The sequence below is a fragment of the Sminthopsis crassicaudata genome, chromosome 3 (genome assembly GCF_048593235.1).
Source record: "Sminthopsis crassicaudata isolate SCR6 chromosome 3, ASM4859323v1, whole genome shotgun sequence".
Classification (NCBI taxonomy): domain Eukaryota; kingdom Metazoa; phylum Chordata; class Mammalia; order Dasyuromorphia; family Dasyuridae; genus Sminthopsis; species Sminthopsis crassicaudata.
In genome coordinates this window covers 211,707,209-211,732,829 of record NC_133619.1, presented here as the reverse complement: position 1 = coordinate 211,732,829, position 25,621 = coordinate 211,707,209, and the positions used below count along the sequence as shown (strand labels likewise).

The following is a 25,621-nucleotide window of genomic DNA, read 5'->3' as shown; positions in this document are numbered from 1 at the left end:
TCAAAGATCTAGTATTTCATTAGCCTGGGTAAGTATGAAAGGGTAAGGATGAAGTTTAAAATTCAAATGACTTGTGTATGGTTTTCAGGAATTCCCAAATATAGTAACTAACATGGTGATGGCTTCTCCAAGAAGTACTTGGATGGGTACTTCTATCATTTACTCATTTTTTTTTTTCTCCTTTTTGCTGAGGCAGTTGGGGTTAAGTGACTTACCCAGGATCACACAGCTAGGAAGTGTTAAGTTTCTGATAACAAATTTGAACTCAGGTCCTTCTGACTTCAGGGCTGGTGCTCTATCCACTGCACCACCTAGCTATCCCCTGTCATTTACTCTTAAGTCTTTTTAGCTTAGTCTGACTTTCTGTGGGACAACTTGATTTCAAGATGAGACATTGGAATAGGAGCAGTGTAGAATTCTTCTTGATATTAAAAAAATAAAATGTAAAAACTGTTTTGTAACTCCCAGAATGTTATTTATGAATTGTTTTATTAAGCCTATGTCTGTGTTATTAATTGACAGCACTTTGAATTAAACTCAAATGTTAAAAAACCCAAACCTTTTAGAATGATATATTTATTAGTTGTGGACTTTATTTTTCTTAAAGGATAGTCATTCCCTTTTTTGGGAGCCTATTTCATATTTTTGAAATGGCCTGTGACCTTAACTTCATCCTGTTTTTACTTAAGGGGGAAACAGACTAGAGCATAGATACAGGATGATACAAATAAACTAGTACTTCCTGGAAAAACAACTAAAGTTGTAAGATATTATTTTATGTTGTTTTCTACTGTGAAGAGTTGCTAATTTTTATTGGCCAAAATAAGGCACTTCAAATACCAAATGATATTTAATATTTGTTCTATAATAAACTTTTGATTATTTTGATGAAATTAAAGAATATCAGGATATATTCTGATTTTAACAAATATTTATTGAACACTTACTACCTGCTAAATACTGAGTAAGATGCTGTATACCATAAATTTGATTTGTGATTCAGTTTGAAACAAAATGGTATAATTATTTTAGTCAAATTTAGTGTTAGGTAGATTTTAAAGAAGTAATTGCATGGAATAAAGTGATAGGTAAATTTATTGATGTTTAATTGAATTGTACCTTACAATCTCCGATAATATCTTCTTGTGGGTAATTTATGATCATCTTTGTTCTAAATAATTTGTATTTTTGTTGTGCATTATTTTAAATTTAATATATTTTAAACATTGCACCAAAATTTTTGGCATTGAAAATAAATAAATGAGCTTTTGAGATAATTCCAGAATATAAGCAACTCAGGAAAAATACCATTTGTGAGAGGTGACGTTAACATAGTGAGTTGAGTACTGGCTTTGGAGTTCAAGTTTTGCCTCTACTAACTTTGTGACCCTTGGTAAGTCTCAAGGCAACTCATGTTGCCATGTAATTGCAGAGCCAATGCTAACTTGGCATTGGTAGAGGGAATTTTCTCCTTGAGAGTTCCTATATCCATGTAATCATATTAAATAAATAAAAACAATTAAAAAGAGAAAGTAATTTATTTGGTAAAATAAATTATTTGGCATGTTAATATTATTTTGGAGGACAGACATTAGAAAAATTTTATTGTGTTTGAGCTTTAATTACTCTTGAAAGATTGATGTTTGTCATACATTCTATTTCGACCAGCCTGTTTCAGTATTATTCTAATTCTAATACATTGTTCTTTTTGTTTTACTTCTGTTAGGTCTGTGCCCCTCTTATTCTAGGGTTGTGGAACAAGCACAATTGGGAAATTAGGGAAGAAAGAAACCATCACAAACCATTTGGTTTCTCTTATAGTTTTGTTCCTTTCCCAGTGTAATTCTTGGCTTGTTGTTCTCTCCTAAGGGAATAGCAATAAAATCATTCTTTTTCAAGATACATAAAAGAGATAATGTCATGGGTCGGAGGTGATTTCTCTGTAGAAACTATGGATATATAATGTTTACTAATAGACAACTTTTCATGGGAATGAACCTTCCAAGTGCCAGGCAGGTACATCAGTAACTTCTGATTGGTCATGTCTGGAATTTTTAGCCACAAAGAAATCAAACACTGGTCTGACATTATCAGCATATGCTATTCTCATAATGGAAATGAAAATTATTGAATGTGTTCAGAAAAAGAGAAACAAGCACTTTAGCAATCAGTAACAACTATAGGAGTCTATTGTTAATGTGAAATCTAGAAGTATTATATAGTGCAAAAAACACTGAATTAAGAATTTCACATGAGTTCGGATACCAGGTGTGACTTGCTATTTCTCTGGCCTCAGTTATCATCATGGGAAAATAGGGATGATAATGATGTATTCTCTTTTTAGCTTTAGATGATTAAATGAGAATACATGGTAAAACATTTTTTAACTGTAAGCTGTTATTTTTGCCTTGCAAAAGAAAAACCTACAGTGAGGAGGATTCTTTTTTTTTTTTTTCTTCTTCTTTTTTTTATTTAGAATTTTTTCCCCACAGTATATATGCATGAGTAATTTTTTAAAAATAATATTATCCCTTGTATTCATTTTTCCAAATTATCCCTCCCCTCCCTCTACTCCCTCTCCCCGATGACAGGCAATCACATACATTTTACATGTGTTACAATATAACCTAGATACAGTATATGTGTGTAAATACCATTTTCTTGTTGCACATTAAGTATTAGATTCCGAAGGTATAAGTAACCTGGGTAGATAGACAGTAGTGCTAACAATTTACATTCACTTCCCAGTGTTCCTTCTCTGGGTGTAGTTATTTCTGTCCATCATTGATCAACTGGAAGTGAGTTGGATCTTCTTTATGTTGAAGATATCCACTTCCATCAGAATATATCTTTATACAGCATTGAAGTGTACAGCGATCTTCTGGTTCTATTCATTTCACTCAGCATCAGTTGATGTAAGTCTCTCCAAGCCTCTCTGTATTCCTCCTGCTGGTCATTTCTTACAGAGCAATAATATTCCATAACCTTCATATACCATAATTTACCCAACCATTCTCCAATTGATGGACATCCATTCATCTTCCAGTTTCTAGCTACAACAAAAAGAGCTGCCACAAACATTTTGGCACATACAGGTCCCTTTCCGCTCTTTAGTATTTCTTTGGGATATAATCCCAATAGCAGCAATGCTGGGTCACAGTTTGATAACTTGTTGGGCATAGTTCCAAATTGCTCTCCAGAATGGCTGGATTCTTTCACAACTCCACCAACAATGTATCAGTGTCCCAGTTTTCCCACATCCCCTCCAACATTCATCATTATTTGTTCCTGTCATCTTGGCCAATCTGACAGGTGTGTAGTGGTATCTCAGAGTTGTCTTAATTTGCATTTCTCTGATCAGTAGTGATTTGGAACACTCTTTCATATGAGTGGATATAGTTTCAATTTCATCATCTGAGAATTGTCTGTTCATATCCTTTGGAGACCATTTATCATATTGGAGAATGGTTTGATTTGCTTATAAATTAGGGTCGAGTTCTCTATATATTTCTGGAAATGAGACCTTTGTCAGAACCTTTAACTTTACAAATATTTTCCCAATTTGTTACTTCCCTTCTCTAATCTTGTTTGCATTAGTAATTGTTTGTACAGAAACTTCTTTAGTTTGATGTAATCAAAATCTTCTATTTTGTGATCAATAATGATCTCTAGTTCTCCTCTGGTCATAAATTCCTTTCTAGTGAGGAGGATTCTTAAGATCATCTGGGACCTCAGCCCTCATTCATGTGTGTATACTTCCTAGTAGTCTTTTATAGACATTAGAATTATTGGGGCAACTAGGTAGCACAGTGAATAGAGTATCAGTCCTGAAATCAGGAGGACCTAATTTCCAATCTGGCTTTAGACACTTAACACTTCCTAACTGTGTGACCCTGGGCAAGTCACTTAATCCCAATTGCCTCAGGGAAAAAAAAATAAATTGGAATTACTTTTATAATTATTTTTAATTTTTAAAAATAGGCAACCCAGGAAAAGAAGAGGAGGCTTTAGTTTGTTTGACTTCTTATGATGATTAAAAAATAGCATAAAAAAATTAAATTTCCTCTAGGAATATCTGCTAGTACCCAAAGAAAAAAGTATAATGAAACTTACATATTTAGGTCTAGAACATAACTTGGAACAGCCATGTTCTTTGCTAGGTCAATAAGTCATTTCACTGAATTTTTCAGAACATCTAAATTTGTTTTCTATTGCATTGGCTATCTGTTTTATAGAAGTTATCAGTCACTTTTTAAAAGACTTGTTTCCTTTTTCTCTATTATCTTAGATTTTGTCTAGATATTTACAGTTTATTAATGCCTGCAAAGACAACTGCTTTCTTTTAACCTCCCATATTGTTTCTTGCTTGTAGTATTAATGAATTAGTGTATTTGTTTATTAAAATTTATTAGCATTTAGTTTCTTTACTTTTTTTTTCCCTCAAGGGATAATCTTTTAGAGTAGGTATTCTCAGTGATCAGAATTTTAAAATATTTTTGACTGTTTAGGATCTTATAATTATGTTCACTTTTGCTAATACTGTATTTACAAACACTGCTACCAATAGCACCTTTTTTCACAGATGGATTTTCACAAATCCATTGATACTTGATATATTGATGTGGTTGTTCCTTCCAAGGAACTGTGTTGATTATAAGCTCCTGCCATTTTAAAGTGTGCAACTCTTATATCCTCTTGCAAACAGAGGTCTATGCAAAATTCTCTGGAGGTCTTTCTTAAGGTTTCATGGATACCATGGAGGACAAGGGCTGCTCATAGCATCTTATGATACTTTAGCAGCCTAATTAGTTTTCCATTCACATGTTTGTGATGACAGTAATCTCTAATACTGTTCATATTTTCTTTCTTAACTCTTACTGTCCTTTGTAATCTCATAATCATCTTTGATTTAAACTCTTGCCTTTTTTAAATTATAGCTTTTTATTTACAAGATATATGCATGGGTAATTTTTCAATTGCAAAACCTTTTGTTCCAATTTTCCCCTTCTTCCCCCTCTCTTCTCCCCCAGATGCAGGTTGACCAATATATGTTAAATATGTTAAAGCATAAGTTAAATACCATATATGTATACATGTACATACAGTTATTTTGCTGTACTAAAAGAATCGGACTTTGAAATAGTGTACAATTAGCCTGTGAGGAAATTTTCTTTTCCTGAGGCTGGGGTTAAGTGACTTGCCCAGGGTCACACAGCTAGGACGTGTTAAGTGTCTGAGACCAGATTTGAACTCGGGTTCTCCTGAATTTAGGGCTGGTGCTTTATCCACTGCACCACCTAGCTGCCCCCCGCTTGTGAAGGAAATAAAAAATGCCAGTGGACAAAAATAGAGGGATTGGGAATTCTATGTAGTGGTTCATAGTCATCTCGCAGAGTTCTTTCGCGGGTTTAGCTGGTACAGTTCATTACTGCTCTATTGGAACTGATTTGGTTCATCTCATTGTTGAAGAGGGCCATGTCCATCAGAATTGAGCATCATATAGTATTGTTGTTGAAGTATATAATGATCTCCTGGTCCTGCTCATTTCTCTCAGCATCAGTTCATGTAAGTCTCTCCAGGCCTTTCTGAAACTATCCTGCTGGTCATTTCATACAGAACAATAATATTCCATAATATTTATACACTACAATTTATTAAGCCATTCTCCAGTTGATGGGCATCCACTCTGTTTCCAGTTTCTGGCCACTACAAAGAGGGCTGCCATAAACATTCTTGCACGTACAGGTCCCTTTCCCTTCGTTAAAATTTTTTTGGGATATAAACCTAGTATTAACAATGCTGGGTCAAAGGGTATTCACAGTTTGATGATTTTTTTGAGCATAGTTCCAAATCACTCTCCAGAATGATTGGATGTATTTACATTTCCACCAACAATGTATCAATAGTCCCTGTTTTCCCACATCCCCTCCAACATTCTGCATTACCTTTCCCTGTCATTCTAGCCAATCTGACAGGTGTGTAGTGATATCTCATAATTGTCTTAATTTTCATTTCTCTGATTAATAATGACTTGGAATATCTTTTCATATGGCTAGAAATAGTTTCAATTTCTTCGTCTGAGAATTGTTCATATCCTTTGACCATTTATCAATTGGAGAATGGCTTGATTTCTTATAAATTAGAGTCAATTCTCTATATATTTTGGAAATGAGGCCTTTATTAGAACCTTTGACTGTAAAAATGGTTTCCCAGTTTATTGCTTCCCTTCTGATCTGTCTGCATTAGTTTTGTTTGTATAAAAACTTTTCAATTTGATACAATCAAAATTTTCTATTTTGTGATTAATAATGATCTCTAGTTCTTCTTTGGTCATAAATTCCTTCCTCTTCCACAGGTCTGAGAGTTAAACTATCCTATGTTCTTCTAATTTATTTATAATCTCATTCTTTATGCCTAGGTCATGAACCCATTTTGACCTTATCTTGGTATATGGTGTTAAGTGTGGGTTAATGCCTAGTTTCTGTCATACTAATTTCCAATTTTGCCAGCAGTTTTTGTCAAACAGTGAGTTGTTATCCCAAGAGCTGGGGTCTTTGGGTTTGTCAAACACTAGATTATTAAAGTTATTGACTGTTTTTTCCTTTGAATCTAACCTATTCCACCGATCAACTAGTCTATTTCTTAGCCAATACCAAATGATTTTGGTAACTACTGCTTTATAATATAATTTTAGATCTGGTACAGCTAGGCTACCTTCTTTTGATTTTTTTTTTTTTTTTTCATTAGTTCCCTTGAAATTCTTGACCTTTTGTTTTTCAATGTTGGTTTTTTTTTTATATTAAAATAATTTTTTGGGAGTCTAAATAGATTAGTTTAGGTAGTATCTTTATTATATTTGCTTGTCCTATCCAAGAGCATTTACTATTTTTCCAATTGATTATCTGACTTTATTTGTGTGGAAAGTGTTTTGTAGTTTTGCTCATATAGTTCCTGATTTTCCCTTGTCAGATAGATTCCTAAATATTTTATACTATCTGTGGTTACTTTAAATGGAATTTAAATGGAAATTTAAATGGAATTTTGGATTTTGTTAGTGATATATAAGAATGCTGATATCTTATGTGGGTTTATTTTGTATCCTGCAACTTTGCTAAAGGTATGGATTATTTCTAATAGCTTTTTAGTAGAAACTCTGGTGTTCTCTTAAGTATACCATCATATCATTACAAAGAGTCATAATTTGGTTTCCTCATTACCTACTCTAATTCCTTTAATCTCTTTCTCAACTCTTATTGCCAAAGCTAGCATTTCTAATACAATATTGAATAGTAATGGTGATAGTGGGCAACCTTGTTTCACTCTTGATCTTATTGGGAATGGTTCCAGTTTATCCCCATTACATATGATGCTTATTGATGGTTTTAAGTAGATGCATCTGACTATTTTAAGGAAAAGTCCATTTATTCCTACACTTTCAAGTGTTTTTAATAGAAATGGATGTTGGATTTTATCACATGCTTTTTCTGCATCTATTGAGATGATCATATGTTTTTTGTTAATTTGGTTATTATATGGTAAATTATGCTAATAGTTTTCCCAATATTGAACCAGTCCTGCATTCCTGGTATAAATCCTCCTTGATCATGGTGTATTATCCTGGGGATGATTTTCTGTAGTCTATTTGCCAGTCTTATTTAAGATTTTTAGCATCAATATTCATTAGGGTTATTGGTCTATAATTTTCTTTCTCTGTTTTCAACCTACCTGGTTTAAGTATCAGTACCATGTCTGTGTTATTAAAGGAATTTGATAGGATTCCTTCATTCCCTATTTTTTCCAATAACATTGGGGTTAATTGTTCTTTAAATGTTTGGTAGAATTCATATGTAAATCCATCTGGTCCTGGGGATTGTTTCTTAGGCAGTTGATTAATATCTTGTTCTATTTCTTTTTTCTGAAATGGGACTATTGAAGCAATTTACTTCCTCCTCTGTTAATCTGGGAAGCCTATATTTTGGAAGGTAGTCATCCATTTCACTTAGGTTATCAAATTTATTGGCATAAAGTTGGGCAAAGTAACTCCTTATCATTTCTCTAATTTCCTCTTCAATGGTGGAAAGTTCTCCCTTTTCATTTCTAAGACTAACAATTTGATTTTCCTCTTTCCTTTTTCTAATCAGATTTACCAAAAGCTTATCTATTTTATTGTTTTTTTCATAAAACCAACTCTTAGTTTTATTTATTAATTAGTTTTTTTTTTTACTTTCAATATTATTAATTTCTCCTTTTACTTTTAGAATTTCAAGTTTAGTATTTGATTGGGGGTTTTTAATTTGGTCTTTTCCTAGCATTTTAAGTTGCAAGCCCAATACATTGATCTTCTCTTTATTTTATTCAAGTAAGCCCCTCTAAAGATAGAAAATTTCCCCTTATTATCACTTTGGCTGCATCCCACAAATTTTGGTATGATGTCTCATTGTTATTATCTTGAGTGAAATTATTAATTGTGTCTATAATTTGCTGTTTCACCCAATCATTTTAAAATGAGATTATTTAATTACTTTTTGGTCTATTTATCCATAACTTTTTGTTGAATGTGGTTTTTATTGCATCATGATCTGAAAGGAAAGCATTTACTGTTTCTGCCTTCCTGCATTTAATTTTGAGGTTTTTATGTCCTAATATATGGTCAATTTTTGTATAGGTTCCATGAACTTCTGAGAAGAAAGTGTACTCTTCTATCACCATCTAAATATTTATAATACCTAGTTTTCCCAATATTTGATTTACCTCTTTAATTTCTTTCTTATTTGTTATGTGGTTTGATTTATCTAATTCTGAGAGTGCAAGGTTGAGATCTCCCACTATTATAGTTTTGCTGTTGCAACTCTCTTAACTTCTTCTTTAGGAAGTTAGATGCTATATCACTTGGTGCATATATATTTAGTATTGAAATTGCTTCATTGTCTATGCTACCTTTAGCAAGATAGTTTCCTTCCTTATCTCTTTTGATTAGATCAATTTTTGCTTTTACTTGATCTGAGATAAGGATGGCTACCCCTGCTTTTTTTTACTTCACTTGAAGCATAATAGATTCTGCTCCAGCCTTTTACCTTTACTCTGTATGTATCTCCCTGCTTTAAATGTGTTTCCTTTAAACAACATATTGTAGGGTTCTGACTTTTGATCTAGTCTGCTATCCCTCCCCTCCCCCTAGCTTTATGGGAGACCTCATCCCATTTTCATTCAGGGTTAAAATTACTAATTCTGTATTTCCTGCTATCTTCTTATCCCCAGATTATGCTTTTCTTTTTCTTACCCCCTTTCCCAGTATTAAACTTATGGGCATTGCTTGTGTCACGCAGTTCTCCTTTTTTAGGATCCCTCTCATCCTCTTTGAATCCTTTCCCCTTTCTTGTACCCTTCCCTTATTACTCTTTTCCTTTTCCCTTTTCCTCTCCCACTTTTTAATGAGGTGAGAGAAGTTTCTCTGTAAACCAAATATGTCAATTATTGTCTCTCTGAGCCAACTCTGATGAGAATAAGATTCACATAATATTCCTCCCCCTTTCTAAAGTCCTCCAGATATGATAGGTTTCTTTTGCTTCTTTAGGGGATGTAGTTTCCCTCTTTTTAATCTCCCCTTTTCCCTTTTTTCTGACACTATCCCTTTCCATTTTTACTTCCCGTTTTTATGTTATATCAGTAAAATCAAATTATACGTTTACTCTTTATGTTTATCCACAACAGAAATACAGTTCTCAAGAGTTCTTTTTACCTTTTTCTTCTTCTCTTGAGTCCTATAGTTGGAGATCAAATTTTTTGATTAGTTCTGTTTTTTTTCCTTAGAAAGAAATAGAATTCATCTGTTTTATTAAATGTCCATCTTCTTCCATGGAGGAAAATGCTCAGCTTAGCTGGGTAGTTTATTCTTGGCTGCATTCCTAATTCTTTTGCCTTTTGGAATATCAGATTCCAGGCCCTTCCATCTTTTAATGTGGAAGCAGCTAGGTCTTGAGTGATCCTTATTGTGGCACCTTGCATTGTTTTTTCTGGCTGCTTGTAATATTTTTTCCTTTGTCTGGTAGTTCTGAAATTTAGCCATAATATTCCTTAGAGTTTTTATTTTAGGGTCTTTTTCAGAAGGTGTACAATGAATTCTTTCAATGCCTATTTCACCTTCTGATTCTATTACATCTGGACAATTGTCATTGATGATTTCCTGTAAAATAGTATCTAGGCTCTTTTTTTCATCATAATTTTCGGGAAGTCCAATAATCCTCAGATTATCCCTCCTAGATGTATTTTCCAGGTCTGTTGTTTTTCAAAGTAGATATTTACCATTTTTTTCTGGGTTTTCATTTTTTTGGTTTAGCTTGACTGATTCTTGATGTCTCAACAAATCATTCATTTCTACTTGTTCAGTTCTGAATTTTAATGAGTTATTTTCTTCATTAGCTTTTTTTTTTTTTTTTTACTTTTGTATATGTCCAATTGAGTTTTTAAATGAATTGTTTTTACTTTATGGAATTTTTTTCCATTTCACTATAAAAAAAATTTTTTTTTTTACAGCGTTATTTTCTTTTTCCACTTCACAAATCTTACTTTCTTGGGACTTCTTTATCTTTTCCAGTCCACAAATCCTACTTTCCTGGGAATTCTTTACCTTTTCCAATTAACAAACTCTGTTTCCCTGCACTTCCTGGATGTTTTTTACCTTTTCCAATTCACATTTCAGGAAGTTGTTACTCTCTTGCATAGTTTTTCTTTCCTTTCCCCATTTTTCTTCTAGCTCTCTTTTAAGATTTTTTATAGTTTCTTTTAGGAGAGCCTTGTGTGATGGGGATCAGGTTACATCTCTGTTTGCAGTTTTGTCTGGAGACTGTTTGCTATTAGTCTCCTGGGGTTGAAAACCTGCTGTCTTTCTGTATAGAACCTATCTATTCGTCCTTTTGGTTTTTTTACTCTTTTTTTTTTTTAAAGCCTGTAGGGTCTGCTTTCAGGGCAAGGAGGTTACCAGCTTCCTCTGCACAGCAGGGATAGGTATATGGACAGTAGCTATTCTGCCAATGGGCTGCAAAGGGTAGTCGAGCTCGGGGAGTGCTCTGGGAAAAGCTCCACACCAGAAGTGACTGAGGTCTGGGTAGCACTGGTGAACTGTGAAGTGCCCTGCTAAGGCCAGGCTGTGTGGATTAGCATGGATTAGCGACTGCCCTGAGGCTAGAGGCTGAGTAGGGAAATTGTCACTACTCCAGGCAAAAGCCTGCTGTGGGTATTAGCGGTTGCCCTGTCCCTCAAAGCACCAGAATTTCTTTGCCCAGGGTAGCATAGTTGGTTGCGGAAGTTCTATTGACCCAGGCCGAGCCTTTCACTGTGCAGATTAGAGGCTACCCCAGGTTGCCCCCTTCCCCAGAAGTATGACTGCCCCAGGGAAAGCCCCATGCTACAGAATGCAATGCAGCACAAGCTATGGTTTGTGCTGTGGCTTATGCTGGTTCACTTACTTCCAGTTTTGGGTGGGTATAGCCAGATACTGTTAGGTCCTTGTGTTTTTTAGAGTACCCTCTACCTTTGGCTTTAATTTCTCTGCTGGTCTACTGCTTTGCAATCAAAGCAGAGCAGTCAACGTATAGTAGAGTCCTCTCTGTAAATTTTCCAACCACAGAGACCACCCCCACCCCAGTAGCTCAGGACGCTAGCCTCTGGTTCTACACTTACACAGATCTGCCACCTCCCTCTCCCCCCCCCCCCCCCCCAGGACAAACCTTTTCTGGTGATCAGATTATCTTTGACTGGTAAATTGTTACACTTCCAGTCTTTGTCAAGCACTATTTTTTTTGAGGCTGAATTTAATAATTAGTAGTGAGGTATGAGAGAAGCTCAGAAAGTCCCATGTGCCTTCTCCGCCATTTTCATTTCTTGCCTTCTTAATAATAATTTGTAAATGCTGATTCTTCTTGAATTGAATTGAATATTCTAATTTTGTTTCTTGTGTGTGTGTGTGTGTACTCTGTAAAAAATTTTTTTTGGGAAAATCTTCAATATTATTAGATTTTTTTTCCTTCTGTTATTATTGCTTTTCCTGTACCTCAGATTTTCTTTTTGAGGCAAGCTTTCCAGATTGTGATTCTATCAAAGCATGTCTTTTCATATAGACAAAGTAACTACAAAAATTAGTATCACCTTCTCCCTCAAATATTTGAGTTCTATGTTTGAGTCATACTGTCAGCCCCTTTTTATGTTAGTTCATTGCCTTTCTCAAAGTTTTTTGTCCTTAAAAAAAAAAATCCCTAAAATCATTCTTTAGCTGGGCAGATTCAGGAGCTGCATTCTAGAATAGTTTATTTTTGTTTTCTTATGCTCTTGTTCTTGTACTATGCTATGTTCTTGTTTTAGAATTATTCTATTTCACATTTCCATAAGCTAATATTTTCTCAGTGTCCCATAGCAATACCACATGTTTGAAATGATGAATCAGTTAAAATATTTTTTCTGCCTATTATGTGATTGCTCTATTTTTATCTATGCATGTAATAATTTATAATGTTCTGATATGATCCATGGTGGATCCAGTTTGTAGAAAGCAGGGCTTTGGTACTTAAACAGATAGTTTGTTTTCCCTTTTTTTTTTTTTTTTCTTCTGTGTTTTAATCTTTTAAATTACTGTTTGCAAAATTGCTGAAGCTTAAATGGAGAGTAAATGATAGTAGGCTGAACTCAAATCCAGAGCCCTCCCATATTGAAGTCAGTTTTTGGTGCTTATTCTCTGTCACTCTTCTCTCTTTTTTTCTTAAAATACCTTCTTTTTCTGATCCCATATATTCAGTGTTCATACTTTCTTCATGTTTCCATTCCTCTCATTAAAATTTATTTCTCATTTCTTGTTCCCATAGGGTTTTTGTTGTAATTTTAAAAAATATTCCAGGTAGCTTTAGAACCTGAAACATGTAAACACATTAATGAATACTAAAGGCTTACACATATATAACTTTTAACAGTAATATGTCTATTTTAAAAGGTGCTTGGAAAGGCATTTTTCATCTACTCAAAATGTAGTATATGCACTAAAAAGGAATTTAAGACACTGACAGGGCAGTAGTTACCAGTTCTACTTTATTATAGGACCAGTCTTACTCATATTTCACATTAAAGGTCTTATGTAGGAGGATAATGAAAATAATAAAATTTAGCAAGCATTTATTGAGAATTTGTTACTTATACTAGCACTTGAAATACAAAGACAGAAATGAAACAAGGGTGGGGCAAGGGACTATACTTAGAAAATTAAGTACAAAAAATATGCAAAGTAATTTCTTGGGTTAAGGCATAGATGTAATATGCTATATAGTATATTGGAAAAAGCTGTATCTAGAGTAAGAGGATCGGGGTTCAACTATTATTTCTGTTGCTTTTCATCTTTGTGACCTTGGAGAAATAATTTTATGTCCCTGGGTCTCAATTTCCTCATCTGTTAAGTGAAGACATGGAATTAGTTGACTTCTGAATACTTTTCTAGATCTAAAATCTTTTTGTAATGGAGGTCTATTGGCTTTTGATGGGCAGTTCTTAGAGCATGTGAAGATGATGTTCCTTACTTGATGGATCTTTTGTGTAAACCTCATGGATTGGTTTTATACAGTGGTGATGATGATATCTTTAATTGTCTAAGGAAACCATAAGACCTGGTAATCAGGGTTGTTGAACTGGAACTCAATATATATAAAAAGGGGAGACTTATTTCTCTCTACTTTTTTCCCTTCCCACTTTTCCTTCTCCTTTGTGATTGTAAAAGAGAATTATTTTCACTGCCTCCTCTGGGATTTTAGAAGGGTAAGAGTCACTTGCTCTGTCTCTTACTTGGCCACGGAGGCTCTGAACACATGACAGCTTCTGCATCTTTGTGTCTATTCTTTCTTAATGTTAGACAAATATGAGAAGGGTCCAAGCAACCTTGTGAGTAAAGAAGATTCGGAGATTCAGAAGTGGTAGTGGCAATAGCAATATCCAGGGGAACTGTAGTTGCTGATGACAGCAAATGTGACCATATCATGAGCATACAAAATGATGTTTGCCTGAGAAACAGCAGTTTTATGGAATATAACCTCTCATGTTGGAAAGAAGTGCTAGCTAAGGATTCTAGAAAGTCACTGACCCTGTGAACTCAGTGGAGAATTATACCCTAGTAGAACTTCATGACAGGGTTATATGAAGGGAGACAAGTACTTCCAGGGCCAGAAGTTGGAAGATATCTCTTTGTCATATGTGTTCTTTAATCATTTGTCTTCCTAGCATTGTACTTTAAGTCCACTCTCTCTGTGGATTCTTTTGAATATGAGAAAGAGTCCTTTTACTCCTCCAGAATGGGAGAGGATATTTTCTATTAACTTTTCTTATTGTAATGTTTTAGCACTAAATGTGCTAAATGTGTTAGCACTCTGCAAATTACTTAAGTCCTCTAATGCCTCCATTTTCTCATTTATAAAATGGAGTTAATATTCTTACTTTGTAGGGTTGGTTTTTTTTTTTTTTTCTTTTTTGAGAATCAAGAAAATGTGAACGTAGCATACATATTTGAAAATTATATTTATATACATACACATATATACATATATAAATATAAAGTGCTTTGAAAATTTTAAAGTACTATATAAATAGCTATTATTATCATCTATTTATGGGAGATAGAGGAAAAAGTGAGGAAAGTGAAAAAGATAATTGAATGAATTTAATTTGACTCAGTTTGTAAACACCATGCTAAACCACTAAAGTTTTTTAAAAACACATTTTTGAGAATTGTTCACAACAAATTTTGGTCTTTTTAACAGAAGAATTAAACATTTATTTAATAGTTTTTTCATCTAGATGGTTATTAGCTGATATGAGAAACAATAAAATTGTAATAAAATGTGCAGATAGTTTGTCAATTCAGTCTAATATACATTACCCAAAATGTGCAAATTATTGCTCCTGCTTTTGAAGAGCTTATGTTTGGATATGACATAGGCAGATGAGTCACTACTTGGGATTTGGTGCCTATGAGACCTAGATGATTGTTTTTTAAAAATTTAGTAAAGATTTCATTAGAGGAAGCCATAGTTGACCTAAATTGTAAAGGAGCATAAAAATTCTGAAATGCAGATCGGAGGGGCTAGAGTACTTGGGAAGGGCTTAGATAAATCTTTTGTATAGCATTCCAAAATTTTTCTGTAGAATTACAGGGAATGATTTGAAATAGTGCTAGATTTTCTTAAATGCTTTAAATGTCAGGCTTCAGGAATTTTTATGCTAAAGTGATAGTTGGAAGTTTTTCTGGGGGAGAGTTAAAAGGAATATTTAAAAATAATCAAATTGTCATTCAAATAAAACTTATTCTTTAAAATTTAGGGTACAAGTTATTAAAAAAGAAAACCTTCATTTTTGTTGATAGTGACAAACTATAGCCAAGAGAAGACTTTGTTTCTTCCTCATCAAAAGGAATTGAGACTGAATGGAAGCCATTACTCACAAACTATTATGGCACCTAAAAAAAGTAACATGTAGACAGACTGGATAGGAACTCTTCTTCCTGAATTCAATTCTGGCCTCAGATTAGCTGTGTGTCCCAGAGTAAATTACTCAATTCTGTTTGCCTCAGGTATTTTTATCTCAAAAAATGAACTGGAGAAGGAAATGGCAAATTGCTCTAGTATCTTTCCCAAAAAACTTCTGAAGTGTTCAGAGATTTCATTTCTTGGGTAAGATTTACCTACTACCTTCTTTTCTCAGTTACTTAGTAATTTCTTCAAGAGTTTTTATTTTATTTTTTGTCTTTTGCTTTATTTCTTCTAGGTATTTATGTAATCCTTGAAGAAAAATCATTTTTTCCTTTCAGTTTTTTTTTTTGAAATTGTTATGAAGGCAGATTTGCAATACATTTTGTTATCAGAACACCCCGTGGAACTCAGCAGAGTTGGGGAATAAGCCCAGGATGAGCTGTCACTGCCCATTGCTTATCCAGTTAGAAACTAGTTCAGAAGTACTTACCACCAACACTCTTTTCCAGTGAGAGAAGAATTCATTATTCAGTGATTCTCTTCAGAAGTGGGTGTGCTCCCAAGTGGGACACACATTAAATACAGAAGCTGGAGCAAGCTTTATATACTGTTAATTTGGTTCTTTATCCCTCCCATCAATGTTCTGATTGGTCTGTGTTACAATTGGTTGGATTTACAAATTACAGTCCTCCTTATCTGCCCATTCCCTATGTCAGAAAATGAAGGTTGTCTTCTCACCCAAGTGTGTCAGTTAATATGTATCAGGTATTTGCAAAAAGCTTTTGTCCTTTCATTTGACCCTAGCCGGTTTCGACCATTTTAGGGTTAGGCCTCTTAATCAGGAACTTTGTTGTTCAGCCAGTTTTCTTGACTCACAAAGTGATTGGTTGGAGATTTCTTAACAAGTATTTCATTCATCCCTTCATCCTATTTTGACCATATTTGTAGATATCTAACTTTTCATATTTCTGGCAATTCCCCTATTATAAATAAAGATTTGGCTTCCACACCTTTTCTGTTGCCGCCTCTTCCAGATTTTTTAGCATCAGTTTATATTCTTTATCATTGGGAGATTGGTCATGTATTCTTTCAACCATTATCCTTATGTGACCTGATCCCATCATTTGCACATTTGCTGATGGCCCTACTCTTGTCACCTTTTAGGGATGTCTCTTTTAGTCTTTATACTAATCCTCTAATATAAAGGATTGTATAACAAAACAGCCCTGAGAATTTCCCATGGTTACTGTTAGGGAGGTGAAAATTGATACAGCCATTCCTCTCCATCCCAAAGTAGGATTCTAACCCGTCAGTGATAGAATTACTTATTCCTGACTTCTGAGGTAGTCCCTCAGATAGGGAAGTGAGCTACTGCAAAGCCTTTGTAATAGTACCAACCGGGGGCAATATTATTTGGTATAAAAGTACAGAAATTCCATCCTATCATCTTATAAATTTCTCATTTAAAAAAAAATTATTTTATAGCTTTTTATTTACAAAATTTATGCATGGGTAATTATTCAACATTGACCCTTGTAAAACCTTCTGTTCCAAATTTTCTCCTCCTTCCCCCCCCCACTTCCAGGTACTCCAGTATTGTTAAATATGTTAAAATATATGTTAAATCCAATATATGTGTACATATTTATACAGTTATCTTGCTGCACAAGAAAAATCAGATCTAGAAAGAAAAAAAAAAAACCTGGAAAGAAAACAAAAATGTAAGCAAACAATAACAGAAAGAATGAAAATTCTATGTTGTGGTCCATACTCAGTTCCCATAGTCTCTGGGTGTAGATGGCTATCATTACTGAACAATTGGAACTAGTTTGAATAATCTCATATTTGAAGAGAGCCACATCCATCAGAATTGATCATTGTATGGTCTTATTGCCATGTATAATAAATAATCTCCTGGTTCTGCTCATTTCACTTAGCATCAATTCATGTAAGTCTCTCTAGGCCTCCCTGAAATCATCCTGTCAGTCATTTCTTACAGAACAATAATATTCCATAACATTCATATACCATAATTTACTCAGCCATTCTCCAATTGATGGGTATCCATTCATTTTCCAGTTTCTAGCCACTACAAAAAAGGGCTGCCACAAGCATTTTTGAACATGTGGGTCCCTTTCCCTCCTTTAAGATCTTTTTGGGATATAAGGCCAGCAGTAACACTGCTGGGTCAAAAAGTTTGATAACTTTTTGAACATAATTCCAAATTGCTGTCCAGAATGGTTGGATCCATTCACAGTTCCACCAACATTGTATCAGTGTCTCAGTTTTCCCACATCCCCTCCAACATTCCTCATTATCTTTTCCTGTCAGCCAATCTGAGAGATGTGTAGTGGTATCTCAGAGTTGTCTTAATTTGCATTTCTCTGATCAATAATGATTTGGAACACCTTTTCATATGAATAGAAATAGTTTCAATTTCATCATCTGAAAATTGTCTGTTCATATTCTTTGACCATTTATCAATTGGAGAATGGCTTGATTTCTTAGAAATTTTAATCAATTCTCTATATATTTTAGAAATGAGGCCTTTATCAGAACCTTTGTATGTAAAAATGTTTTCCCAATTTATTGTTTCCCTTCTAATCTTGTCTGCAATACTTTTGTTTGTACACAAACTTTTTAACTTGATATAATCAAAATTATCTATTTTGTGATTAATAATGAGCTCTACTTCTTTGGTCCTAAATTCCTTCCTCCACAGGTCTGAGAGGTAAACTATCCTATGTTCTTCTAATTTATTTATAATATCATTCTTTATGTCTAGATCATGAACCCATTTTGACCTTATCTTGGTATATGTTGTTAGGTATGGGTCAATGCCTAGTTTCTGCCATACTAGTTTGCAATTTTTCCAGTAATTTATGTCAAATAGTGAATTTTTAACCCAAAAGATGGGTTATTTCGGTTTGTCAAACACTAGATTGCTGTAGTTATTGACCATTTTGTCTTTTGAACCTAACCTATTCCACTGATCAACTAGTCTATTTCTTAGCCAGTACCAAATGGTTTTGCTGCTTTATAATATAGTTTTATATCTGGTACAGCTAGACCACCTTCATTTGATTTTTTTCCCCCCATTAATTCCCTTGAAATTCTTGACCTTTTGTTCTTCCAGATGAATTTTGTTGTTATTTTTTCTAGGTCAGTAAAATAGTTTCTTGAAAGTTTGATTGGTGTAGCACTAAATAAATAGATTACTTTAGGTAATATTGTCATTTTTATTATATTTGCTCAACCTATCCAAGAGCACTATCAATTTTTCCAATTGCTTAGATCTGACTTTATTTTTGTGGAAAGTGTTTTGTAGTTTTGCTCATATAGTTCCTGACCTTTCCTTGAAGGCAGATAGATTCCCAAATATTTTATCCTATCAACAGTTATTTTTAAATGGAATTTCTTTTTGTATCTCTTGTTGAATTTTGTTAGTGAAATATAAAAATGCTGATGATTTATGTAGATTTATTTTGTATCCTGCATCTATGCTAAAGTTGTAGATTATTTTTAATAGCTTTTTAATTGATTCTCTGGGGTTCTCTAAGTATACCATCATATCATTTGCAAAGAGTGATAATTTAGTTTCTTCATTACCTACTCTAAACTCCTCATATTTCTGCCAATGCATATCCAGTGCCATCCTGTTTTCCTAGACCATCCTGCTTGTAGCATCCAATTGGCTAGCAATACCCTTCACTGCCTCCCTAGTGTATTATATGAATCTTTGTTGGTTATAATTTATCCAGTCTGCATTTTTGTAACTGTAAGCTACAAAAATAGGGACTCAAATCCACCAGCTATGTGATCTTGGGCTTTGAATTCATTAGGAACTTCCCTAGGAACACCTATGTGATCTAAATACATCCTTTCATCAAATGATCCATGAGGTCCTTCAAAAGTGTTTCTCCTTTTCCTGATCTTGGGCCTTATTGCTGTATTTGAATCTGGGTTTAGGAATTCTAGGGTGAATGGTATAGTTAGTGCACTAATGGACAACTGTTTCAGCCTAGTTGTGGGGGAAGAGTAGGTCTTAGAGTGTTGCTTTCACTTAGCCACCAAAGATCTGTGCAGGAGATGTTAATTTGATAGATATTGCCAATGCTATTCAGACATTTCCTAGATTTTGTTATCTTTTACTCTGCCATGAGAGGCACACTGAATAATTTCTAGAGGTAAGATAAAGGATTGGGTATAGCCTGGTTTGTTTCCTCACAAAAGGGAACGAAGTACAACAAAGCACTGCAATTCTCCCCAGAAATATTATTTTGGGAACAGGAGGACCATGCACTTGAATTCACTCTCATGTTTTTCCATACCTAAAGAGAGTGGTACTTTCTGGGCACAGGGGCACCCAGTTGTACAGGCATAGAAATTGCTTTTATTCAGGCACTTTACAGAATACTTTACCTCTTCTACCCTCCATATCATATTTCAATCTCTATTGTTTAAGAACCATGATTCAAATGAAGGTGGCCTAGCTGTACTTGATCTAAAACTATTATAAAGTATTATAAACTATTATAAAGTATTATAAAGTAGCGGTCACCAACCATTTGGTATTGGCCAAGAAATAGACTAGTTGATCAATGGAATAGGTTAGCTTCACAGGACAAAATAGGCAATAACTATAGCAATGTAGTATTTGACAAACCCAAAGACCCCAACTTTTGGGATAAGAATTTACTATTTGACAAAAACTCTTGGAAAAATTGGAAGTAAGTATGGCAGAAACTAGGCATAGACCCACACTTAACACTATACACCAAAATAAGATCAAAATGGTTTCATGATTTAAGCATAAAGAATGAGATTATAAATAAATTAGAAGAACATAGGATAGTTTACCTCTCAGACCTGTGAAGGAGGAAAGAATTTGGGACCAAAGAAGAACTAGAGCTCATTATTGATAACAAAATAGAAAATTTTGATTATATCAAGTTTGTACAAACAAAACTAATGGAGACAAGATTAGAAGGGAAGCAATAAACTGGGAAACGATTTTTACATTTAAAGGTTCTGATAAAGGCCTCATTTCCAAAATATATAGAGAATTGATTCTAATTTCTAAGAAATCAAGCCATTCTCCAACTGATAAATGGTCATAGAATATGAATAGACAATCTTCAGATGATGAAATTGAAACTATTTCTCCTTATATGAAAAGATGTTCCAAATCATTATTAATCAGAGAAATGCAAATTAAGACAACTCTGAGATACCACTACACCTCAGATTGGCTAAAGTGACAGGAAAAGATAATGACAAATGTTGGAGAGGATGCGGGAAAAGTGAGATACTGAAGATTGGTGGAATTATGAATGGATTCAATCATTTTGGAGAGTAATTTGGAACTATGCACAAAAAGTTATCAAACTCTGCATATCCTTTGATCCAGTAGTGTTACTACTGGGCTTATTATATCCCAAAGATATATTAAAGAAGGGAAAGGGACATGTATGTGAAAAAAATATTTGTGGCAGCCCCTTTCATAATGTCTAGAAACGGGAAATTGAATGGATACCCATCAGTTGGAGAATGGCTGAGTAAATTATGGTATATGAATGTTATGGAATATTATTGTTATATAAGAAATGACCAGCAGGATGAATACTGAGAGGCTTGTAGAAACTTATATGAACTGATGCTAAGTTCCTGGTCAGGGAACCAAAATTATAAGGTTTAGATTTAGGGAACCAAAATGAGATTAGGGTTTCTGGTAGTCAGGGAGTTAAATGATAAGGTCTGGTGGCAGGTTCGGGGTTCAGGGAACCAAATGGAGAGGTTTGGCTCCCCTGTAACTCCTTGAGATTCAGCACAAGGATAGGGAGTTTTGGTGACTCCCTTCTGGTGGCGCAGAGATTCTCTGTAAAAGAATTTACAGACCTGAAAACCTAAATTAATAAAAGAGGTTTATTATGGGGATTGGAAGTAAGGTTAGAAATCCTGACAGAGAGGCATAAAGTCTGATTAAGAAATAGGTGAGGATAAAGAGAGGATGGCACTGGAAAGAGAGTATTCCAGTGGACAGAGGCTCCTTGGCATAGCATAGCTGCCATGTTTGGAACCTCTGCAAGGAGAGGGTTTTAATTTGGCTCTTTTATAATGGGAGCTTTAGCTGAAGGGAACTCCTGGGTGGAGTCCCAAGTTGGCTCATATCTGGATTTCAGCTTGAGTTGGAATTTGAATTGAATTTAGGACTGAGCTGGTCACATCTAGATAACCTTATCTAGATGAAACTGTTTGTCCCTCAGGGTGGGGTCCCTCACTGAGGCAGAGTTGAAGGAGATTTTTCTCCTTTAAGGATTTTTAGAGTTTTGGGGTCTCCTTTTCATTCTCCCCCAACCTATGTGGATGGCTTGCATTTTATTATGCACATAGGGAAGGGGGAAAGATTTTAAAGTAAAGTATAAAATTGTTTTCCTTAGATTTCCCCAAGTCATATGGAGATAGTCTCTGGTGAAAGAGAGAGAGGGGGAAAAAAAGTATCCTTGAAAGGGAACTGAAAAGACTTTTTTCTTCCTGGGAACTGGGAAAAGACTACACCCATCTACAGAGTCCCGAGTCCCTTGATTTTAAAAGATTTTAAAACTCTGGGGGTAGGGGAACCAGAAGTTCCCCATTTATAGAGAAAGGTTGACTCCAGGGCATGGGATAGAGGTTTTGGGGAGCCTACTGTTCTTTGGAGAGACTAGATTGGACATGCCATCTTACAAGTGGTGATCTTAGTCATTCCCTAGTTCCTTCAAGGGAGAGAAACTTAGAAGCTTTTTTTTTTTTTTTTTTTTTTATCTCTTGAAAGCTTAACTTGTAAGAAAAGTTCAGGTTAGTTTGAATCAAAAGGCCTCAAAGGTAAACAGAAACACAAAACAAGCACGTTAAAAATCCTAGATGGCTAGATCTTTTTGTTTTTAATTCAGCTGACTGAGAAGCATAGAATAAATTAGGATAAAACACACACCAAAAACAAACAAACAAAAAACCCACATACACACTTCCTTTTAAATTCCTTTTCTTTCTGCCTAATACAAACTTATTTCTTCCCTATTTTCACTTTCTTTTAAAGGAATGTTTGCCAGAGAAGAGTCTTTTCTCTTCCAGGGCTTCTCTTTAATTCCCTATCCTCCTCCTCCCCTAGAATCTATCCTGAAGCACAAGTCCCTCCCCTGATTCCCAACTAATTGGATGTTGCAGAAGTTACAGAATATGAATCTCCATTCCTTACAATTTAGCTAGTCCCTGTCCCAAACGAGCTTACATTTTTATGGGAGAAGGTAACCTAAGGTGGGTAAGAGGGCAAAATCCAAAAGTGTTGTTTTTTTTCATGACCACCATCCTTGATTACAGGTAGTCTCTGCTCCCAACTTTGGCCAAAACGCTGATGGTTTCATAAAAGGTTTGGCCACTCATAATAGCAATATTTAATCATTGTGGGTTTTTTTTTTTTCCCAAATACTTTCCCTGGATAGCCCTATTACCTCACGGAGCTAACATCCTCCACAGTGGACTATTTTGGAGATCCTTATCCTCCCAGGTCCCTTTTCTCAGAAGTTTTCCCTCCCATCCTACTACTCTTTCTCTGAAGGCCCTTAACTGGGTCGATCTAGTCTAGGATAGGATCTCGAACCAACAAGGCAGTACTTTAGCCACATATTTTCCCACCTAGTTCAATATATTGACTTCTGTGTCCCAGACCAGCTTCCTGTTCCTCAGATTTGTTCAGAAACTACTTGGCCAACACTGATGTCTTGGGTCTTGTGTGCAGCCCTGGGGGTGCCAAAAGGTTGGTGGGAGCATTCTTGCTCTACTCACCTCTCAGGCAGTCGCCCGAGTCTTTGAGTCCTTCATGTAATCCTGGATGAGCCTCCAAATTTTTTTTTTTTTTTTTTTTTTTTTTTTTGATGCATATGTCTCTTTACTAGGGATAGAACAATATACAGCACTTAAAATACATAGAATACTTCAGTTTTCTTTTTTTAAAATTTAATTCAGTTTTTTAATTATAGCTTTTTATTGACAGAACGTGTGCATGGGTAATTTTTACAACATTCTCCCTTACACTCACTTCTGTTCCAACTTTTCCCTTCCTTCCCTCTACCTCCTCCCCTAGGTGGCAGGAAGTCTTATACATGTTAAACATGTAAAAGTATATCCTAGATACAATATATGTGTGCAGATCCATATAGTTCTCTTGTTGCACAAGAAAAATCGGATTTAGAAGGTAAAAATAACCTGGGAAGAAAAACAAAGATGCAAGTAGTTTACATTCATTTCCCACTGTTTCTTGATGTAGCTGATTCTGTCCATCATTGATCAATTGGAACTGAATTAGATCTTCTCTTTGTTCTGGCTCTGTATTCATCTTGCTGGTCATTTCTTTTCTTTTCCTTTTTTTTTTTTTTTTTTAAATTTTAAAAATTAATTTTATAATTATAACTTTTTTTGACAGTACATATGCATGGGTAATTTTTTTTTACAACATTATCCCTTGCACTTACTTCTATTCCGAATTTTCCCTTCTTCTCTCCACCCCCTCCCCTAGATGGCAGGTAGTCCCATACATGATAAATGTGTCATAGTATATCCTAGATATAATATATGTGTGCAGAACTGAATTTCTTGTTGCACAGGAAGAATTGGATTCAGAAGGCAAAAATAACCTGGGAAGAAAAACCAAAATGCAAACAGTTTACACTCATTTCCCAGTGTTCCTTTTCTGGGTGTGGCTGATTCTGTCCATCATTGATCAATTGGAACTGAATTAGATCTTCTCTTTGTTGAAGATATCCATTTCCATCAGAATACATCCTCATACAGTATTGTTGTTGAAGTGTATAATAATCTCCTGGTTCTGCTCATTTCACTCAGCATCAGTTCATGTAAGTCTCTCCAAGCCTCTCTGTATTCATCCTTCTGGTCATTTCTTACAGAACAGTAATATTCCATAGCATTCATATATCACAATTTACCCAACCATTTTCCAATTGATGGGCATCCATTCATTTTCCAGTTTCTAGGCACTACAAAAAGGGCTGCCACAAACATTTTGGCACATACAGTCCCTTTCCCTTCTTTAATATCTCTTTGGGATATAAGCCCAGTAATAACACTGCTGAATCAAAGGGTATGCACGGTTTGATAACTTTTTGAGCATAATTCCAAATTGCTCTTCAGAATGAGCCTCCAAAATTGTTTATCAAATACCCCCTGGAATTCAGCAGGGTTGTGGAGTAAGGCTGGGACAAACTGCTGCTGCCCATTGCTTCTGTAGTTGCAAGCTAGTCTAGGAGTAGAGTTAAAACCAACCCCTTTTTAGACTGAAAAAAGAATCCTCATGAGAAGCAGGTACACTGTGCCTTACATATCAAATACTGTTGATTTGGTTCCTTACTCCTCCCCTCAAGGTTCAGATTGGTCGGATTTGTAATCCTAGTTACAATCCTTTTTTTTATACCCATTCCATAAGCCAACAAAATTGGCAGCTGTGTCAGTTAATATGTAAGTATAAGGTATTTACAAAAAGCTTTTGCCCTGTTATTGACCTTAGTAAGTTTAGGATATTTTGGGCCTGGATCCCTTTATCAGAAACTTTGTTATTCAGCCAGTTGCTTGACTCATAAAATGATTGGTTGGAGCTAATCTTAATAAGATATTCACCCCTCCCTTTATCCTGTTTTGATAGTATCTATGGAAACCTAACTTTTCATATTTACCACACATTTTTATATTGCATGGTGATTTCTTTTAGTCATCTCTCCAGTTTTGGTTTTTGAATTGATCTTTTTTGTTTGTTTGTTTTTTCTAGGGCAAGATTTTGCCTCTTGATCTTTTGGGTGAGATGGTCAGTCCTTACTTCTTGGTCTTTGCCTGGGTCCCCTGGGTTCTTACATTAATCTTCTCCTGAGGTAAGATCCCTGTGGATCTGTGTGGTTCAAATTGCTGTATCTTCAGGGACTTCTATGACATGTCAGTTCAAGATAATGAATACCTTGGAGAATTACAGTGTTCTTGGTCCTAGCTGTGCTTGACTGATTACTGTACCCGTATTTCTCCCTGGGTGAAATTTGTTCTTGTTTTGGATACTTTTGGACAAGGAATCTGCAGGCTACATGTGT

The 25,621-nt window shown here is 34.8% G+C and overlaps 1 protein-coding gene across 4 annotated transcripts in view; it reads left to right on the top strand.

Annotated features, from left to right (window-relative positions):
- Nucleotides 1–25,621, top strand: part of CDKL5 (cyclin dependent kinase like 5) — a 251,901-nt gene that overhangs the window by 10,282 nt on the left and 215,998 nt on the right. For 2 of the 4 annotated variants that reach the window (XM_074299886.1, XM_074299880.1), the window contains exon 2: nt 25,312–25,411. The exons of the other annotated variants lie outside the window; for them this stretch is intronic. The gene's annotated coding sequence lies outside the window, so the exon portion shown is untranslated. The remainder of the gene's footprint in view (nt 1–25,311; nt 25,412–25,621) is intronic. 4 annotated transcript variants of the gene reach the window in all.